Here is a 14,313-nt window from a genome sequence, read left to right as displayed (position 1 = left end):
AGAGAGAGAGAGAGAGAGAGAGAGAGAGAGAGAGAGAGACCTCAGTCTGGTGCGGAGTCATTGCTTACAGAAAATGTGACTGACTTAAGAAAGGAAAAGGGCCAAATGACTCACAGCTAAGACACTGGTTTCCTGCTCCTTTCAAGTGTATGTTTCTCAGTTTCAGAACGGTGGGATAATTTATGCTTCCTTGAGGAAACATTCAGGATCTCAGATTCACTATTGGTTTTTTTTGAGAGATCACACACTTTAGCCTAAGCCAGCCTTGAACTCAAGATTTTTCTGTTTAGCCTCTTGAGTGATGGGATTACAGAGGTGTGCCTGATAGATTAGATACAGTTTTTTGTTTTTGTTTTTATATTTGGTACTGGGGATCAAACTCAGGACATTGCTCTTGCCAGGCAGGTGGGGCACCACTGAGCTACATTCATGGCCCTAAATAAAGTATTTTTAACCAAAATTTGAATAAACTGAACCGGACCAAAAACCTTACTTGCAGGGATGCTTGGTAACTCATAGTTACTGGGGCCATATCATGATTAGAGCATAAACTGGACACAAGGCCCAGCTGCAGCTGTCACTCTGAGCAATTTTCAAACCTGACCAGAGGCCTGGGGAGGTGAATCTGCAGTAGAGCACTTGCCCAGAATGCTCAAGGACCCAGATCCCATCCCCAGCACCACGAAAAGCAAATAACAGCAAAACCTGACCCAGATGGACTCCTCTGTCACAGGCCACAGATTACATAACTAAGTGCATACTGCAGGGCACAGATTTTAAATGTCAGAGGAGTTCTGGTGAGGGAGTTCAATGAAAACTGAGGTTTTTTGGAAAGTAGGATTTTAGCAGATCCCAAAGTATTAAGAATTTTAAATTTGGAGAGGCCTCCTGAAGCATGAGACCTTAGCTCTGTGTGGTGGTGCACACCTGGAATCCCATCACTCAAGAGGCTGAGACAGGAAGATCTTGAGCAGTCAGGAGGCTGAGGCAGGAGGATTGCAAGTTCAAGGCCTGTCTGAGCTACATAGCAAGACCCTGTCATAAAAAGAGTGGGAGCTGAGGAAGTGGGGCTGAGGTGCTGTTCAGCCAAGTTTCTCAATGCAAGTGCCAGGCAGACCACAGGCCACAAGCCACAACACCCACGTGTTGACTCAGTACTGTTACCTACAGAAATGTCAGTGACACACAGAAAACACTGTCTTTCCTTACTAGCCTTTGGGGATTGGTTCCAGGACCCCTCCCCAAACCTGCATCTCCTCAGCCTCCGACATGAAAGAGCACAGCATTTGGCTATCACCTGTATATGTCCTCCTGCATACTTTTGACCATCCAATGCCATGCAGTATAAATGCCACATAAATAGTTATCACACCAAACTGCTGAGGGCATAATAACAAGGAAGTTAAATTTATAGACTTTATAAAGTATTTTAAATCTGTGATTGAGTCTGAAATACAGAACCCACAGATAGGAAGGACTGACTACAAATTAATATAATTACATTTATATCACTGAAAATTTCCAAAATAATTAAAACTAATTAAATATAAGCAAAACCATAAGCCATTGATATTGTTACCAATAATATGTAGTTTTACTGAAACTAAAGATTAAATCTGGCCAGCTATGGTGGCGCATGCCTGTAACCCCAGCATCCTAGGAGGCTATGGCAGGTGGATTGATTGCCCAGCCTGGGAAACTTCGCAAGACCCTGTTTCAAAATTCAAAAGAAAAAAAAAAAAGCCTGGGAATTTAGCTCAGTGACAAGGCCCTGGGTTCAATCCTTAGTACTGCAAGAAGAAAGAAAGAAATCATTTTAACCAGAAAATCAACAATGAAATTAGCAAAATGAAAGGCGTATTGTACGGTGCCTGTCTGACAAACCCGGACGGACAGAGTTGGCCCGCGTGAGAAAGGAGCCGCCAGTGAGCTTCCGGGGTCCGGGCTGTGGGACTGAGAACTGATGGTTTGCCGTCCTGTCACTTTTCTCAGTACTGACGACTAAGCAAACCTGCGCACAACACAGAAGGACGTGTTCGACACTCGGATGCACACACATGACAATCAGGTTAGGCTTGCTCCAGTAGCCTACAACGATGAAATTAGTACACGATTCAACTATGCGGTATTATTTGTAGAGCTGAGAAACCAAAGTCTCCATTTTGGAACAAAACAAAATACCATGTAGTCTCATTCTGCAATTTGTTCCCCCAGTGCTGGGGATGGAACCCAAGGTCTTATGCATGCTAGGCACGTATTCTGCCACTGAGCCACACACCACCACGACCTAAAATGTCTTATCACTGCAAATACACAAGAGAAGTTGTGTCTTTATTACTGAATTTTAAAATAAATCAACTCAAGTAATATTTGCCGATGTTTATTGAACACTTATTTTGTGCCAGGAGCTCTTCAAAGTTTTTCATATAGATGTTCTCATGTAACCTATTAACCCTGTAGTGGATACTATTTTTAATCCCCATTTTTCAGAGGAAGATACTAAGGCATAGAGAAATTAAATAACTTCCTCAAGGTCACACAGCCATTGAATGTTGTAACCTGTAACTCAGGCATTTAATTCCAAAATCTGCTGCTCTGAAAAACAGGTTCAGAATAGTCTCAGAATAGTGGTCGGTATCGTTTGGACATTAAACTGTGCCAGCATGACCACAGCCAGATCTTTGGGCATTACATTCAGATTTTTCTTTTGTGCTGGGGATTGAGCCCAAGGCTTTACACATGCTAAATGCAGCTACATCGCCAGCTCAGATGTCAGAAGTTAATTTTAACCTCAGGCAATCCCAGGGTGACATAAGCATTTATATGTCCTCTCAAGACATATAAAAATAAGCATCTGCATGCTGCTTATAATAATTCAGGATATTTTCAGGGACTTGGGATAGGATGTGAAAGTTCTAGAACTCACCAGTTCCCAGGAAGGGGGTGTTCTAACGGTCTCCTGGGAAAGAGGCGCCAGACCCCAGAGGGCAGCATAAATTGGCAGGGAGGGAGTTCAGCTGCTGTCACAGTGCAAAGAGACAGGACAAGGGTGGCCTGGGAGAAAAGGCCTGCTCTGGGGAGGCCCGCCACCGCATCTCAGTGCTGTAGGAGCAGCACTTCCAGGGAGAGGGAAGGACCTGGATCTGCTCACTTTTAACCCGAGTCACCAAAGCCAGTTCCCAGCAGGAGCTGCCAGGAGCTGGAAGGCAACAAGCTGCACCTGTGACTTCTGGTAGTGTCTTCCCATCTCCCCCACCAGCTATACCAACATACAACTGCACTCAGCCCCGGGAAGGTAAGAAAGGCCAAATGAAATGATTTATTAAACATTTCTATTCACATGGGCAAGAGAAAAAACATTTAAACACCAAGACAAACAATTTTGAATTATTAAATAGATTCTGTCTCTTTCCTATTGTATATAATATTAAATTCTTTCTGTGTGTGTGGGGGGGTGCAGTACTGGAGGTTGAACCCAGGGCCTTTACACTGAGCTATATCCCTACCCCTTTTTATTGTTTTAATTTTAAAACAGGATCTCACTAAGTTGCGCAGGCGGGGCTTGAACTAGAGATACTCCTGCCTCAACCTCCTAGAGTGCTGGGATTATAGGCGTGTGATACCATAGCCAGCTCTCTTCATATACATATATATTATATGCTAAAATGTGTTATTTGTAATGGTAAGATTCATCCAAAGCTTGATGCATTAAAATGGTTGTTTCCTCTTAAACTGTCTAACTTGTTTTAGTCACATATTTTAGCTGTCATAAATTCAGAATATAAACAAATTTAGCCACTCGTAAATGTTTTCCTTGCTATTCACCCAATAATAGCTTGCAGCAACTTAAAAACATTTTATAAATTTATAAAACTTTATACTTCAACACATTTTCTTTTAAAATAGATTCCCACAACCTGAAATTAGATGTCCCTCAACCTTTGAACTTGGAACACTTTATAAACTTTAGAAAAGAAACTTCTTCATCCGTTCTATGAAATCTAGGCAAAGAATAGTACAAAACGATTCTAATGAAAAATCTTCCCCTTAAGGAAGAGGAGGTAAAAATGGAAATTTCTACAAAAGGACTGAATCTCCCACGGTGCTTCACAGACTAAGGAGTGAGCATCAGAAAATTGGTTCTGATAAAATTTGATGAATATTATTCCTGATATTCTCCATTTCAAGCCATGGAAGGGCAACATATGAAAGAAAAGACAACAGGTATTGTTGACAAGATGCAGCTGATGGCACTTTTGTTCCTGTCCCTTGTAGGTGTTGAGGGCCACCCACCCCCTGCTGAGGAAGGGATTTGGCAGATAACATGCAGGTTCTTCAAGGCAGAATAATTGCCGAAAATTGTCCGAGGTATTCTTATTGAACGAACTTTTATCTCTTAACTAATTACACCAAGGTCACCTAAGCACTGTCACTAGAAGCGGGGGACATTTCACAAGTGGAGAATAGCCAGAACTAGCAAAAACTGAGGGAGTCTGGGGCCCTACACCTTCCTGTAACATTCTCAGTCTTCTTGGCTGAGAGAGCTACAAAAGCAGGCCTTAAGTGTGGCAGACTATGTCATGACGTCATTACTCCGGAATGTCAGAACAACTGCTTGGAAATGGCGGCTGGAGGGGAGTGAGGGGCAGCCAGTCCCACTGGGCACCTGTAGTTGTACCTCTCAGTCTCAGAGAGCAAGCACTGGCAGCCACGTGCCTGGCTCACAGCTTGTCTTCATGGCTTCTTGGCACAGATACACACTTCACTGGCACTGAGAGAGACTGTGGTGGGACTTACCCACCTCGGTAATACAGCCTGGGTTGCAAAAACATTCTCAGGTGTTAGATTTTTGTATGAGTTTACACTCCAAAAGCCTTTTCTCAAATGTCAGCTATACCCCAACCAAAACAATGCAGTGAAAGCTGTTGAGTTCTTTTGGTTTCAAATTGCTTACTCTTTAACATCGTGGTCCTTTGCTTGATTTTCCTTCCAAACCTGGTGTTGGCCCAGGTTTGCTCGAAACCAGTCCTCTAATCACCAAAATGTTCATGACTCTCACACAGAAAACAAAAACAAAACAAAATCTTTACATCTGGCCTGAATTTCAGGTTTGTCTTTTGAGGGATTAGACATTTTGTCTGCATTCTGCAAATGCCAAGGGAGGAGGGGCAGTGACTGGAGGTGTCTGGCCTGGGGTGAGTGTCTGACGTGGAGGCTTCAGCATTAGTGGGTTTCCTCTGGCTCTCAGATCCTTGGCTGCAGGAGGAACTGATTGCAAAACTGTGTGGAGCGTGTTATCCGAAGCCGAATCGACAGTCAGGGGTTACAGGTCGAAAAGGAGGCCTTCTTACTTCAAGACCCCAGACAGAAGAAGAAAATATTCCAAACTCTATATCCATGTCTATATCTATGAATAAGTTCAGTGAATGGAAATGTGACTTCACTCAAATTCTTTATCTTCTTGAGTTAGCTTGCCAGATAGTTCTCTGTGAATCTCTAGCCCATTGCATCAGCTTTTCTTGTGGGAAAGAGGTTGGACTTTGCTAACTACAGAAAAGCTGGAAGAACTCAAATCTGGAGGCCTGGCTTTACTTCCCAAGAGATCTCTGAAGATCCAACTTCTACAAGCATCTGCCTTCATGCATGTGTATATGTGTGTGCACACACGCTTGTGTGATGAGAAGCTCATTTTTCTGGAGTGCCGTGTTGTTTGTTATGTGGCCAGTAATCTTTCATTTTATACTTTTCTCTCATTCGTGGGAAATTTCACCTCTTTACACATCATATCTTTTTCATTTTTCAGCATATTCTTATTATGAGGAAACAGAAGTAAATGTTTTCTCTAATGCTGGATCAGAGTCACTTGTCAAATTTAACATACGGGACACTTTTATTTCTTTAAAATCTGTGAGCTCCCTGTGAGCACTGGCTCCAGTCTGTTTTTTCCATCTTTGGGCTGGAAAATTCAAGTTTAATGTCTGACTGGCTGCCGGCTTCAGAGTCCTCTTTCCCTTCCCATCCAAAGCCACAGTTTGAGTGGAATTAGATAAGCTGCTAAGCCACTGCCCACGGTCACACCTGTATTCACAGGTCCAGTCTTTGCATCCAGTAAATTTTTGTAGAAAGAGACAAGTCCTTTCAGTGTGTGTGGATAGTCAGGCTTATAAAATAAGGACCACTTTACAGAGCCACGTGGTCAGAATGTTGCACTGTGCCTTTTTCATCACCTCTGCTTGTGTTGTTTGGGTATAGTGCTCTTTCACTTCAGAATTTTTCCAGCTTTAAGAACTGATGGCGCACGTCTGTAATCCCAGCACTCAGGAAGCTGAGGCAGAGGAGCACTGTGAGTTCGAGCCAGCCTGGGCTACATAGTGAGACCCTGTCTCATAAAACAAAAACAACTGCTTACCTACAGCTCTTTGAAGTCAACTCCAAAATACACAAACCCAGAATCAGAACAAGGAAATACTGTAAGCAAGTATCTAGCATCTTCTGTCTGTTGGATTGCAAGAAGACTCTTGTTCCAGGGAAAGATAGATTGTAGTCATACATAATAAAACACCAAAAGCACAATTCTGTCTCACCATTTTGGAGGGATTTTTAGGAATCTCATCAAAAGCATTCAAGCCTATAGAACAGATTGATTGGTATTTTTACAGAGCCTGGTTTTCAGCTTCAAATATATCTGCCAAAATGTGAATGACCATTAAAGTACCTCCTGAGCTCTAATATCACAGTGTCTGACAAGGTTTGGTGCACACAGGATAACTTAGAACTTGATTGTAAGGAAATGAAGACCCGGAGCTCCAGTGGCGCAATCGGTTAGCGCGCGCGGTACTTATGTAACAGTGCGGGTGGAGGAACTCCAGACCTTGCCTAGCCTTGCTGATGCCTATTTGGGTTTGAAAATTTTGTCATTATAAGCATTCCTTAACAGTGCTTACCAGAAGCTTTATTTTTCAATATTTTCTTTAAATAATATTCAATACCTTAAATTTTTTTTGTACCGGGGATTCAATTTGGGTCTTTGCACTTGCGAGACAGGAGGCAGAACTGCTGCGCTAAATCCCCGGCCCACAATACATTAATTTAAATGTGACTTCAAAATTATTCTTCAACTATAATAGTAAATTATATCTTTTCAAGGAATCAATGTGAGATATGGACCCTAAAAACTGCTAAAATTACTCATCTTAGTACCTAAAAAGCATTTAAAGAAAAGCTTTCTGTTACATTCACCCTTACTTAGGTTTAAACATTTCTCATTCAAGAAAGCATCTGAATATTAATGCCACTGGAAAGTATATATTCATTGTCAAACAATGAAATATCTGCCACACATAAGTTTATAGAGTTACACACACACACACACACACACACACACACACAGAGTGCATTTTGGAGTATGCCTGTAATCCCAGTACTCTGGAGGCTGAGGCAAGAGGACCATAGTATTTCAAGGACAGCCTGGAATGTCCAAAGACAAATTTCAACCCTCCCCACCACAAAAAAAGAACACACAGAACTGAACCCAATCAATATTTCTGTGTGTCTATTCCCTAGGTGGAATAATAGAATTTTGCTTTAGACAAATTCTGACCTACAATGGCAGTAACTGTATTGTTTAAATTTTAAAAACTTTTGCGGTATTGAGGATCAAACCCATGGCATTCTGCATGCTGACTAAGCAAGTGTTCTACGGCTGCACCCTAACTCCCAAAGGGGTAATTTTACATTTAACGTAATTGGGAGCATGGAGACTATGGAGTTTTATTCTTTTTTCTCCTCCCATATAGCACAGTGTCTGGTTTCCGCATTGTCTTCATAGTTCTTTTAAATTTGCACATCATATTCTGTTACATGGGTGAGGAGTGTGTAAGTTGTGTTTGTCTTTTCTCTGCAAGAGATAACACTCCAAAACTCCATTACCCTCCTTCAGATAACCGTTCTATTTGGCTGGATTCCAGAGCCAATTTTTGTTCTTTGTTTGCTTTGGAATTTGTATTTTTGAGACGGGGTCTCATTTTGTAGCTCAGGCCATCCTTGAATACACAATCCTCCTTCCTCAGCCTCCCAATTGCTGGGATTGCAGCTGTGCATAAACACACACACCTGTCTCCAGTGCCAGTTTTAAAACTAGTATCTTCTTTCCATCCTTCTTTTGTCCTTTGAGACTAAAAGGCTCTGGTGTGTGTCTTCAATACAAATCTAAGCAATACACCAAGTCCAGAATGCAAAAGCACACACGTTCTCGCATGTGTATGTACATAGTTGAGTGGGTCTGTTTGGATAGTATGTCCTCAAAGCCAGTGAGTTTGTGGGGGTATTTTTGTTTAATGTTTCTGCGTTGCTGGGGATCGAACCCAGGGCTTTATGCATGTTAAGCAAGAGCTGTGCCACTACACCCCCAGTCCAGTGAGTTTGTGTTTAAAGAAGCTACCAAAGGCCAATGGGAGGAGGAGTGTTGGGCACATCAGACTGTGCCATCTTCAGCTGAGCCCTCTCATTTCTCATCCGACCAAGATCTGTCCCTGCAGAGGGCCCTCTCTGTATGCTTTGACTACTAGAATGCTCTTTTTTGATACTGGGAGGAAGCAACCTGCACAAATGTTGACTGACCAGACGCAACCCTTTGCTCTTGCCAGGATGATACATTGGAGCTGGAAGTTGGGAGGAAAATAGCTATGGGCGGGTGGTTTAATTATGATGAGGAAGGGGGCTGGAGGATGTTCACAAGTGACTGTCAAGAAAATAGAATGGGATGATGTCGTTCTTTACTGGGACAATCACTGAAATGAATTGAGGTCACACAACAATAGTCTTGCTCTGTGCTCATATCACAAGTTGTTCTGAGCGATTACTTTGCTGTGATGTTTCTCAGGCTAAAGAGCCCCTACTTGTATGAAGCCAGGCCCCATACACAAGGCCCCACCCTCCAACCTGCAGAGTCATCCTAGCCAGTGTGGGAATGCCCAGCTGTTGTTTAAGGTCACCGTTTAGGATAGAAAAGATGTCCAGATTTTTGCAACATATTTACTTTAAACAAACAATGCAATTACACAATCTGGAACCAGGCCAGGTGTTTTAAATTGGGGCTTGTTTTGGTAGGATACTTTTGAATGGCATTCTGTTCAGACAGAATGTATTCCTGAGTAGAAAGTTTCAGGAAGTCACTTCCTGCACAGAAATGCTACCTTGTGTTATGTTAGCATTAATAGGGTTGATTAATTCTGCTTACAGAAGAGGCATTTGATCTGTGTTGATTTTGAGTTTATAGTTTCTGTGGCAAATACTCTCAATTTTAAGTTCCTTTTCTCAGTGGTAGCCTAATTCGACCTCATTTATCTGCCTAGATTTCGCCAGAGTGCATCATAATTGTAAATGAAGGTTAGACTTTCGAAGAAGCCATCTCTGAAATAAGTAGGTGGAAAGGTCAAATCCTGTTATTAAGATTCTGTTGTTATTGCATTAATAGAGCTTGAAAGAAATGAGACGTTGGATGAGGCTGTTTTTTATTCTATGTAAGTATAACAGTAGGATTGTGCAGGATTTTTTTGCATTGGCATCTGAAGCCTGGAGAATTTTTAGAAAATGTTCCTTTTTGTTAAATCACTAGTCTTTGGGTATATGTATATATTTAGGGTCAGTAAACTTTGTTTAAATGATATGAAAATGTAAAGAAGCAAATTACAATACATTGGCAATTCATATTGTATTATGATTTTGCTGTCAAATTATTAGTAAAGTTGGTATCATAATGTAGGGGATATGGATGTTGTGATATATATGGGACAAATCTACTTAAAAACTTTTGAATGTGGCTACCAAAATATAAAGAACCATTTTGAAGGAGGGAGTCCTTTTTTGGCAGATTCTAATGTAAACTAATGATTTTTGGTACTTTTTTGTGGTATCGAGAATTGAACCCTCAGCCTTTATATGTGTGTGTGTGTGTGTGTGTGTGTGTGTCCCTGACCCTTTAAAAAACTTTTTACTGTGAGCCAGGTGCTGAGACTTGCAATCCTCCTCCTCCTCCTCCTCAGCTTCCGGAGTGCTGGGATTACAGGCATGTACCACTATATGTGGTATATATATGTATATGTGTGTATGCTTTTTTGTGTGTGTTTTTGTTTTTGGCTTTTTGAGACAGGGTCTTACTATGTAGTTCAGGCTGGTCTTAAACTCTTGGCAATCGTCCTGCCTCAGCCCCCCAAGTATTGAGACTTTAGAAATGTGGGGTACCATGCCTAGAGTTGCCCTTATTTTTTAAATGATTAAGTAATTTTGGTCCTAAGGTCTTTGAGAGAGGGTAATTATTTTTAAAGTAATGAAAATATTTCCAAAGTGTCAGCACTATAAGAAGTTCCCCAGTTTTCAAGATAATATTCAAGTTTCTTTTCTACTTACTTTTGGTAGCCTTTAAAGACATCTAAATCCATTACCTATTGACTGTGTGCAGCAACATCTAAACCACGGGTGTTATCCTAAGCAAAGCTATTATTTACAAAGCAAGTAAGTTAGCTATGGCTTATTACGATGGGATTCACCACAAAATTAATTTTAAAATTATTTCCTCTTACATTTTTATACAAAAGTGATTTGATATATTTTCTATATTTAAAAGCTTTTATTTATCACGTAAAATATGGATATTCCATATTAAGTCCATTTACAGCCTAGAAATTCATGGGAGTCAGGTCCAGTCAGAAGCACAAGTATGATGGTGTCCGCAGTGCGTGAGCCACAAGACACGGCCCAGCGGCATTGGGTCAGTGCCTTGCTGCAAGAGTTATGGATATTTTTGAGTCTTCCTCCTGATGACAAGCGTGCGTCACAGACTGAGTCACAAGAGCCTGTTCTCCAAAATAACACTGCTGAGAATCGAGACTGGGATTCTGATTTTAGGCACTTTATTTACTCTGTAACTTTCTAGTAGAAAGCACTGGGCCCATTTCCTTCACTGGGCTGTTGTTGTAAATCTAAGATAAAGAACGTGAAAGCACTTTAGGGGGAAGCAGCATAGAAAGCTGCTCAAACTTAACCCATTGTTATTGTAATATTAAAAGGCTGAGGTATTGTGTGGTAACCATTAGTTCCCAGAATACTGTGTTGTTCCCAGCACCTTATTTCTCCTTAATTATTCTTTTAGTTTAATGTCTCTCACTGCCAGTAAACTAATCCCAATGTGTATTTTTTTTTAATGGTTGGAAAAAAATTTAAAAATGTTTTGCAAAGAAGTGACACTATAGAAGTGCTAGGATTATAACTGCATTGAATGCATTAATAAAATTAAGTCACTATGAAATAAAAGAAATAATCTCTACTAGCATATATGCTTATGTTAGAAATGAAATACTTAATGTGTATTGTACGCTTCTTTGTTGGAATTCAACTAAATGTTGACTCCAGATCACTTTTGCAATTAGAAAAAAGGAGGTGGAAGACTAACTCCCAGAGGACATGTTTCTTCTTTCTGTAGTTGATTGGCCCTTGTCATTCACTAACCTGGTTGAGAAACTGCCATCACCTGAATCCCCTAGCAGAGGCCGGAGACTAAAACTGACAGACTTCTCACTGTCAGTGCCTGTCACAAGAATGCCTCTCTCCCAGGAAAATACTCCATTTTCTTGTTGCTTTTTCTTTCCACCCCAAGCATTGATTTATAGAGGAACTTCCTTCAAATGTGTCAGGTACGGTATTATCAGCCTAGTATTTGTAAGTGATGTAATGTCCCTTCTGGGTAAAAAGAAGAATGTAGTTTACATTTCTCACCTGGAAGTGCATTTATTTTAAAGAACTTTCTCTCTGGTTGTGGAAATATGAAGACAGAGTTTGCACGGCTTGTGTGTACATGTGTGAACAACTGTTCTAGTGATGACTAACCCTTAGAGGTGACAGGCAATAATTCTATCAAAACATGGGGTTTTTGTGCTCCTTGACTCATGTAGGCAGCAGGACCTCTTCCTGATTATGACTAGACTGAGTGATAGGCTTTTGTGAATGTATGAAAATACACACAATAAAGTTTGTTACAGTGATGTAAAGAAACAGCCTTTCCTACCTTAGGGAGATTTTGGGAAGAGTGCAAGAGTTATCACCTGCAAAGGTGATCTTGTGTTCCTCAATGGAAAATCTGTCTTTTTTTTCTCCCTAACTTATAGTGAAAGAGGCATAGCATAGGTGTTTGCAAAAGGATTTAGGAGCCAGACTGCTTAGGTCTGAGTCCCTGCTGTGCCATTTTCTACACATGACTTCATTTCTGTGTGCCTTAGTGCTCTCATCTGGGAGATGGTAGCCAATAATAATGTCCTCACTCTTCCAAGGTGAAGATGATTTCAAATGAATGCAGTAAAGGCTCAGACAATGCCTAATACTTAGTGAAATGCTTTATGCTTGATAACTATTATTATTACATGTGAAAATGTAAAGAACCAGTAATGCACAAAGTAGATAATGCCGGTCTGCCTCATAATTCCAAAATTTAAACAGAGTCAATGTTCCAATAGCTCTGGAGGAGCCAGTCAGGCACAGCCCCACCTTGTGCAACCTGGCGCTGGAGGTGGAGAACATACGCATATGTGCCCAAACAGCAGTACCTCCCCTTTACACACTTAGAGCGCACTTCTGCACACATGTACCAACTGTGGAAGGAGTCCAGTGGCATGATGAATGTGAAGCTATTTCGGGAATATATTAGCAGCTTTTTAAAAACCAGTTTTTGATTTTTTACTTTCTGATTTTTAAATTTGTTTAACTTTAGTTAACCTCCCCCATCTAGCCATGATTCTAACAAACAAAATGAACAGCCACTGAAATCCGGTGAAAGGCCCTTTGATGGACGCTCCTAGGATTCAGTGGGCCCAGATTCAGATCTTCAGACAGGCTGGGTGCGACCGCACCTACCGAGCTCCTCCCTCGTACGCCACTGTCACTGAGACACGATTCAGATTTCACATACTGTACTTTTTGGCTCTAGAAACTCTCTGTGAGCTTTGCACAGCGGCAGTATCATAGCCAATGAGGTTTATCTGAGGCGCGATTATTGCTAATTGAAACTCTCTGTGGTTCTTTTGACTATTTTCTACTTATCTCTCCATTATGTTCATACTTTCCTGAAAATCCCTGAACATATATTTTTTTCTTTTTATTGAGGTTATTGGTACAATCTAGGTATACAATACAATTACATTCATCACTGGGATTCTGTACCTTTACATAATAGGTCTTGATTCTCATTTTTCCCCTTGTCCCTGCCCTCCCTTCACCCCCTCCTCCCCTCCCCATTTAAAAACACTTTATTTCCATTTTTTCAGTTTCTCATATTTTTTTCCTCTCCCTTATTACCTTTCCCCCACCCTTCCCACTTTCCCTACATCTTTAGCCCTTTACTTCCTATTTCACATTATTAATTATCTCATTAGGATCCTGTGTACTATTGTAGTTTTTCACACCAAAGAAACTATTTGGTATTTCAGTTAAAGAAATCTCTGTATGAACATTAAAAATAAGGAATCCTAAAATAAAACTAAAAAAGAAAGTAAAAGAGAAAAGGCAATGATGTAACATCAAAATAATCCTTAATTCTGGAGATGAAAATGGTCCCTGAACATATTTAAATTGCTTCTCGCTCTTATAGTCTTATCTTATTCTTTTTTTCATTATTTAGAGAATACTTTATTAGTTTCTGTAATCAAACCCACGTAGATATGACCTTACATATTTAGTACGATGTGTTACCCCTGTACACATGGAAAAAAATAAAAATAAAAATAAATTAATATTTCTAGACCAATATGGTTGTGCATTTCTGAACAATGCCAAGTCAACACAGTAAATTGGGATGACTTTTTCCAAAGTTGGCAGCACCATTAAAGTTTCCCAAAATTCAATTTATATATGTGTGTGTGTGTGTGAGTGTGTGTGTGTGTGCGTGTGTATAAAGACTAATAATAGTATGTTATGCATCGATAGCAGCAACAGCTTTTCCAGGTTCTGCAGTCATCTGAACATAATTATAGACATTCAGCACATTCCATTAAAAAAAACAAAAACAAAGAAAAGAATAATATCCAGACAACAGCAAAGTTCTGTTGCTGTTGTGGTACCTGGCACCATTTTTTCTATTAGCCTCGTAATCATCATCTGGATAGAGAACATTCTAGAGTAATATTAACTGTAGCTCTGATAAAGCACGGTCCCTACTATGTATCATAAAGCAGGTACTAAATATTTTACATTCATTGAGGTATGATACAGTACTGTCCTACATCAATAGTACCAGATTCAGTTTTGGTTTGAAATTTACTTTGTCTG

The 14,313-nt window shown here is 40.5% G+C and overlaps 1 protein-coding gene and 1 pseudogene across 4 annotated transcripts in view; both read left to right on the top strand.

The window, feature by feature from the left end:
* Positions 1-14,313, top strand: part of Sulf1 (sulfatase 1) — a 175,174-nt gene that overhangs the window by 36,441 nt on the left and 124,420 nt on the right. The gene's annotated exons all lie outside the window — the stretch shown is intronic.
* LOC117285103 lies at positions 12,989-13,141 on the top strand (annotated as a pseudogene).

The sequence above is a fragment of the Fukomys damarensis genome, unplaced genomic scaffold (assembly GCF_012274545.1).
Source record: "Fukomys damarensis isolate Sample0158 unplaced genomic scaffold, DMR_v1.0_HiC HiC_scaffold_5, whole genome shotgun sequence".
In the NCBI taxonomy this organism is placed as follows: domain Eukaryota; kingdom Metazoa; phylum Chordata; class Mammalia; order Rodentia; family Bathyergidae; genus Fukomys; species Fukomys damarensis.
This window is presented reverse-complemented; position numbering and strand designations above follow the sequence as displayed.